This window comes from Vombatus ursinus, unplaced genomic scaffold (assembly GCF_900497805.2).
Source record: "Vombatus ursinus unplaced genomic scaffold, bare-nosed wombat genome assembly UNPS02009573.1, whole genome shotgun sequence".
NCBI classification, from domain to species: domain Eukaryota; kingdom Metazoa; phylum Chordata; class Mammalia; order Diprotodontia; family Vombatidae; genus Vombatus; species Vombatus ursinus.
The window spans coordinates 3,225,650-3,233,450 of record NW_020949351.1 but is presented as its reverse complement, the minus strand read 5'-3'; the positions used below and the strand labels follow the sequence as shown (position 1 = coordinate 3,233,450).

General features: G+C 39.8%; 1 pseudogene; it reads right to left on the bottom strand.

Moving 5' to 3' along the window:
- Positions 1-845: 845 nt before the first annotated feature.
- On the bottom strand, positions 846-1,775 carry LOC114036072 (annotated as a pseudogene).
- Between the last annotated feature and the right edge of the window lie 6,026 nt (positions 1,776-7,801).

The window sequence follows — 7,801 nt, the reverse complement described above, 5'->3', positions numbered from 1 at the left end:
ATGGGTATATATTTGGAAGGGACCTGTGATGCTATCTAATATAGCCCAGTCTTTGTATAGATGAAGAATTGGGGTCCCAGGTACATTAAATTATTTATTCAAAGTCTCATAAGTAGTAAGCATCAAAGGCACTATTGGAAGCCAAGTCTTCTGATTCTAGAGCCTTTGCTCCTTCTCCTATACTACCCTTCCTCCTCAGCAGTCTGGTAGGTAATTGGTAGCTGACAAAAATAAGGAGAGTCCCCAAATCTTTGTGTGTAATTAAACTCTGAAATTTTATTTACCTAACTTATCTTTTTTTTCAGTATATTACATATGCTATTTCATGAATAATATTGAGAACATTGAAGAATCCAATATGCCCTCAGTGGAAACATAAAAATAAAAATTAGAGTGTAAGGAAAAATTATGACAAGTCAAACCAATCATCAACTATCACAAAATCTTAAAATTCAGAAAGCAAATTTTCCACTAAAGAAATTCTAACTAAAAGTGAATAAAATGTTACCTCTGAAATAAGGCACATGATTTTTTGTTTTATAGTTCACTAAAATGGAAAAAAAAACAATATATATAATATATATTTGAAAATTAATTTTTTTTCTGGGTTCAGATTTGGCTTTATTAGAAGTAAGGAGCTTAAGAATGGAGTGAGGATGCAATGGCACGAGAAGTGGGCTGGAGAAGGTTTAAATGGGGCTAACTCTAAGCAGGAGTGTAGGGGAATCCTTCAATTCTAAGGCAGAGATGGAGAGGAAATAGGGGAAAAATGAGAGGGAGGAGAGGCAGGATGGGGTCAGACTCAACGGGGACAGGCATCAGGCAGAAAGCTAGCAGGAAAGGGCTCAGAAAGGAGCTTCCTGGTAACTGCGAGCGGCCATCAGGGCCCGTTTCAGTTGCTAGTAGGTGACAAACATCACTATATTCCAGGAGCCCAAAAGGAGGAAAGAAGGCATGAACCCTTTGTAGAAGGCTTGGGGTCCCTCCTTCCGAAGCATAGTGAGGGCACAGTGGCCAGCACTAGCATACTGGCCTGCGGCAGAGTTCACGTGTCTCATCTTGACCAGGTCGACAGGGTCCAATGATGGTGGTGCAGAAGCCAGCCCCAAAGGCTGATGTGAAACAGCATGGAAGGTTATCAGTCATGAGGTGGGCCTTCAGGAGGGCATCTTTAATGAGATCATGGGTCACCAGCTCAGCACAGTTGACAATAGCATTGCGGGCAACATTGGGTAAAGTTCCTTTCCATAGGCCCTGAAGCCCCTCCTCTCAGGCGATAGTCTTGTAGGCATCCACTGTGCCCTGGTATCCCCGGTTGCCACCTGCACGAGCCTGGCCCTGAAGATGGGCTTCACCACATCTGTGGGTTAGGCTATGCCCACTGCCAGGGCCCCTGTAGTGCAGCCTGCCAGGAAGCGACTCCCAATGCCTGCATGCTCTGATCCCTTGGTGTAGAATTGCCTGACAGAGTCATAGAGGCCAATTCGGACAGAGGCAAAACTCATCTGGCGCTGCAACCCAGCCACCAGCCCCTTGTAGAGGCTGCCAGGGCCCTCAGTCTTCACCATGGTCAGAATGGTGCCCATGACACCCCGATACTGGGCAGTGGCAGAGGAAGTTCTGATGGTTCCCTGGCTCTCTCCCTGAATCTGCAGCAGGACTTTGGCCGTATCCAGAGGGAAGGTGATGAAGTCTGCGATGCAGGCAGTGGTGCCAGCCCTGAGGAACTTTACGGTGGCTGTTGGGGGCACGTCTGTAGGCTTAAATCCAACCATGATGATACTGGCTTTCTGCTACTTCCCAGGAGTCAAAGGAGAAATAGAAAGATAGTCTCCACTGATTGAGCAAGACGAGATAGAGGAACTATGCTGGAGTTCTGATTTGGAGGGTCTCACGATGATGGCACCTTGCTCAGGCTTCTCTAAAGGTGTCCCGCTCTTCAAAGTTGCTCGCGGCAACCATGGCCCATTTCCCTTGATTTTCCATAGAAAGTTGTTGGAAAACTGAACACCTAATGATCATACTATGTGCCCGGGACTGTAGAGGAAAACTCGAGGAGGCGGCGGGAGGCACGAGCCTGCAGCAGAGTCCGGCGTCCGGCGGGTTGGAGGGGCTGCCTAGCGGTCTCTCAGCTGGGTCGCCAAAAGCTCTGAGTCTCTGAGGAGGTTGAGCGCGCACTTGAAAATTAATTTAACAAAGAAGGACACTATTCCAATTCATCTCTAAAGGAGAGGGGGTGCGGGTGTGTGTGTGTGTGTGTGTGTGTGTGTGTGGGTGTGGGTGTGTAGACATCCCTGCATTCTCTAAAACTAATCCTGTAGGTCACAGACTTATTAAGTCCTACCAATCAAGTAAAGGAGAGGTCCAGGGATAGTATGTGTCATACTTTTATAATATGTTATAGAAGGGTCTAGTAGAAAAAATGCTAGATATATAAGAAATCTTAATTCAAATTTCATCTTCAATATTTACTAGTCATGTGATCAAAAGCAATATTACCTTGCCTTGTACGGAAATCATGTGAATATTTGTTTTAAAATATTTAAAATATTTTACCTTTCACAGCTCCAATTTCCTTGTATAAAATGTGGATAATAATATACTACATAAATCATGGAATTATTCTTATAAAATGTTATATAAATCATTAAATGCTAACCACACTGTGAATTATTATTATCTTTATCTCATAGGGTTTCATAACTATTCTTCATAGCAGTGAGCTAAGGCATTCTTTATGGTTTTACAGATTCATCACTAGAAAAAAATAATGCTATTGAGACCTAAAATCATTAAATCATTTTAAATATGAACAGTGTATGGCACCATCTGGCAGAGTTTACAGCATTAAGGAGAAAAGCACTTCTCATGAGGGCCCTATCCCCATCATTGTAATGTAGATCAGTTCTGTTTCTTCCTAATCCTTCCTTAGTGGATCCTGTGTTCACATATACCTTACAATTTGTTTTTTGAACACTTTTCAGGGCTGCTCATCCACCTTTGGTGTGTCCACTGATTCACCCAACTCTCACCAACTCCAAGAAGCTGTAGCATACTGGGTGACCACACCCTGAGAAAACTGACTCCAGAAATGGAATAATAATCCCTCCCTTAGTACATGACTTAGTTAACACCTTCACTTATGACTGTTGTTGTTGTTTTTGTTTAGTCACCTTAGTTGTGTCTGATTCTTTGTGACCTTATTTGGGGTATGATTGGCAAAGATACTAGAATGATTTGTCATTTCCTTCTCTAGCTTACTTTACAGATGAGGAAACTGAGGCAAACGGGTTTAAGTGACTTGCCCAGGGTCACACAGCTAGTAAGTGTTAGAGGCCAGATTTGAACTCAGGAAGATCAGTCTTCCTGACTCTAGGCCTGGCACTCTATTCACTGAGCCACCTAGCTATGCACCACCCCACTTCATTCATCATTATACCTGGGAAAAACTTACCTCTAAAGAAAAGGACAATGAGGGAAGTGTATTCTTACTGTGGCTACATGCCTTTCAGAAAAGTATCCTTCTGGTTTTAACAAATCTGAGTACACCACCTATTTCTATTTACTCATCGCTCATACATAGCCTGGAATAAATGGTTTATCACCTCTGCTATTAAAGAGATTGTAAATTATTAATAAATTAAGAATGAAAACAAGTCACTCAGCAATTATGACTGATTACTGTTTTAAATCAAGTGTAAACCACCTTTTAAAAAGCACTTTGCAAATTAGGAACAATGAACAATTTAAAGAACAAAGACAGCATTGGAATAAATGCCCCACTAATTGAAGGGAGAGGAGGAAAAGAGTAGGAGGGAGAAGATTTAAACATTTCACTGACTTTTCACAGATCTCAACTTCAGTCCAACCACCGGAAGAGCTCAACTCATATAGCACAGCCTTATTCTCTAAACTAGAATGGCAAAAACATCTCTCTCTCTCTGTGTCTCTCTGTCTCTATCTCTGTCTCTCTGTATCTTTCTGTCACTATCTCTTTCCGCCTTTGTCTCTGTGTCTCTGTCTCTGTCTCTTTGTCTCTCTGTCTCTTATCTCTTTGTGTCTCTAACTCTGTCTCTCTCTGTCTCTCCATCTCTCTCTCTCTGTCTCTGTCTCTCAGTCTCTCTCTGTCTCTCTCCCTCTCTGTCTCTCTCTTTCATATTGCTCCAGCTGCTGCAATAACTGTCTCCTTTCAAATCATAAGACCAGGTATCTCACTTAAACTTGCTCCTCCTCCCATTCAAGTGATTCCACTATGCACTCCACGCCCATTAAGAATTTTTCTATTTTTCTCTGTCTCAGAAGCAATCATGTTATTCAAGTCAACAAGCAATTATTTAGTGTCTATATGTAATTGCTTTTATTTTATGGATGAGAAAATTGAGGCCTTAAGAGTTGAAATAACATCCCAAAGATTAGGTAGTTTTACACATGTTCTGAGACTCACTGTCCCAACCTACACTAGCATTAGCAGTTTGGGTACCCAGAACTCTACTATTACTAAGATTGTTACAGTCATTTCTCCCTCAAAGTTTTTAGGGGATTGTATTTCTAGTCCTATAACTCCTGAACCCCATCAGTGTGGGTTCCATCCATCATTAGCAGTAGATATCAATCAGTCTGACTTTATTAGCTATTAGAAAGGAGTATTCACTAAAAGAAAAGAGTAAAAAATGTAAGTATAAAACATAGCCCCCCCAAAAAAATTCTGTGCAACATATTTTTCTATAGATACATACAGAGTTCAGGAGAAGTAAATTCAAATGTAAATAGCATATGGGGCAAAAGGATAAACTCATGGTTACTTGATTATGGGAAGCTTTTTTCTCTCTTCCTGTTTTTTTTTTCCCTCAGCATGCATATTTTGTCCTATCTTAGCTCCCAGAGGGATATAGTGTTTGTTACTTATCCATTTTATCTTATAACATGGTCAATAGCGTGGATGAAGGGGAGAGACTAAATTCTCATCTTGTTCCTTTCTTGCTTGTTAGTTACAGGCACAAGTGTCTGGCCACACAAAGCCCTCTTAAATTTTGATTTAAGAAGTAAATGGTCGGTGTGCTTCTGATGAAATCTTCCTCCCTTACAAACACAGACTCAGAGGTATATCAAATTCCTTAAATTCACTCCACTATATTTCTTGTGTTCACATATACCCTACAATTTTGTTTTTGAACACTTTTCAGGGATACTCATCCACCTTTGGTGTCCATGTGATTCACCCAAATCTCACCTGTGACTCCAAGAAGCTGTAGCTTGCCCAGTGGCCACACCCTGATAAAAACTGTCTCAACAAATGGGCTAAACTAGGTTTAGAGTAACCAACAGACTTCAAACCTGTTGGTGAGTTAGGAGGATGTCTACCCCCCAGCATGTGAAGACTTTCCCTGGCAGAATGGATGGATGAGAACAATTTGTTCTAATGTCCATGAAGGCAGTTGAAACAAGTCCTATTAAGCACTGAGAACTTGATCAGGCATTGAAGATGCAAAGGCATTGCATCTCCAGCCATCACTAGTCATCTTGACTTTTGCCCTGCCACTGGATTTCAATAACTTAGGAAGAAAGAATGAGGCTGAGGACTTCATGCAACTTTGACTCACTTCAATCTACATCACAGGCAAGTCAAGACATCGATGTAATTGGTCCTCTTAGAAAATGAAGGATGAACAACAAGAACAGCAACAATTTGTTGGATTCATTAAGTCAGTAGATGTCTAGACCATCCATCTTCCATTGGGGAATGATTCAATCTCTTTCCCTAGAATTATAGATGTGGTACTTTTTTGCCAATCTGGCACTACCAGAAGATCTCTGTGTGTCCTCAATAAATAAAAGAACCTCAAAATGAGGTATGGAATCAAGAAGAATCTTAAAAAATACTCCAGTGTTGTTGTTTTTTAACTACCAAAGCAACTTTCACCTTTGGCTGAAGAAAAACTAAATAAAGAGCAATCAGTTGTAACATGCTTCATAAAGCATACCTATGTTTGGAATAAAATATTTATTAAAAATTGAAAATGTCTGAATTTCCCTAGTTGAATATCTTTTAAATTAATTTAACACAAGGGGGAGTTATTTGATACCTCTCTTGCCACAAAGGTAGCACTGGATTCTCAACATCTATGTCAGTAGACCAAAAATTATATTAGGTTTTAAGAAAAAAAAAGTAGTAGAAACAAGGAATTACTCAGTAAGTAGCTATAGAGTAGATTTGCTGATGCAATGCTGATCAGGGGAAAGTAAACAGTAGAAGCTTCTTTTCATTTTAGAATCAAAAAAAATTAACCAACTCTGTGTCAAGATAACATGCCAAAAATAAGCAGAAAAAATCTCAAAGGAGTCCTGAACTAGGTTTACAGATCTTTGTTTAGAATTTATGCACTTCTGATTATTACTTTTAGTATCTCAGGATCACTCTTTCATTACCATAAACATATCAAATCATTCTAAAGTTGATTTAATCCCTTTTCCTACAACTTACTATTGGGAATAGCAAATGAAACCAATGAACAGGAGTGCAAATTGGGTCCTCTTAGAGATAACACTCATCTCATTGTATACAAAACTAGACATATTAGTTACTGCGATGAAGCATTTTTTCCTTAGTTCCAGGGGATTTGTATTTCCTTCCAATCAAGTTATAGATTATGAATATCTACTTCTTTCATACATGTCTTCCTGGGCTTATTCCTTCAGATGTTGAACAATCTGTTCATCCTCCATTTGTTTATTTGCAGTCTGACAATGCTGGTTTTCTCTATGACTTCTTTTTCAAAATAAATAAATTGAGACATATTTAGTCCCCTAGAGGAATCATTGTATGCTTTCAAATGTAGTAACAAATTCAATTCATGTATTCTCCAATTTGTTGTTCCTTTCATTTAGGTTGTCATATTAGGAAAGTTAACCTAGTTTTAATTATTTTTTTTTTTACTTCAGCAAGCTATTTTTATTGCTTAATTTATTTATTTTTAGGTTCAACATTCACTTGAGTTCCAAATTTTCTCCCCATCTTGTCCCTCCCCCCACCCCAAGATGGCATACATTCTGAATACCCCATCTCCTAATCTGCCCTCCCTTCAATCTCTCTCCCTCCCTTCTTTTATCCCCTTCCCCTTCAATTTTTCTGTAGGGCAGGATAGATTTCTATACCCCATTTCTGGTATACCTTATTTCCCAGTTGCATGTGAAAACAATTTTTTTTAACATGTGTTTTTAAAACTGTGGGTTCCAAATTTTCTCCCTCCCTCCCCATCCACCCTGATTGAGAAGGTAAGCAACTCAATACAGGTTATACATGTGTAGTCATGCAAAATACTTCCATAGTAGTCATGTGGTAAAAAACTGAGTATATTTCCCTTAATCCCCCCCACTTATTCTATTCTCTCTTTTGACCCTGTCCCTCCTTAGAAGTGCTTGCTTTTGATTATCCCTTCCCCCAATCTACCCTCCTCTCTATCATCCTCCTGCTCTCTTGTCCCCTTCCTCCCCTATTTTACTGTAGGATAAGACAGATTTCCATACTCACTTGAGTGTGTATGTTATTCTCTCCTTGAGCCAAATCCGATGAGAATAAGATTCACTCATTCCCTCTCATCTTCCCCTGTCTCCCCTTCACCATAAAAGCCTTTTTTTTTATGTGAGATAATTTACCCCATTCTACCTCTCCCTTTCTCCTCTCCATATAATACTCTCTCACCCCTTAACTTTATTCTACAGATATCATCCTTTCATCTTCAACTCACCCTGTGCCCTCTATCTATCTATCTATCTATCTATCTATCTATCTATCTATCTATCT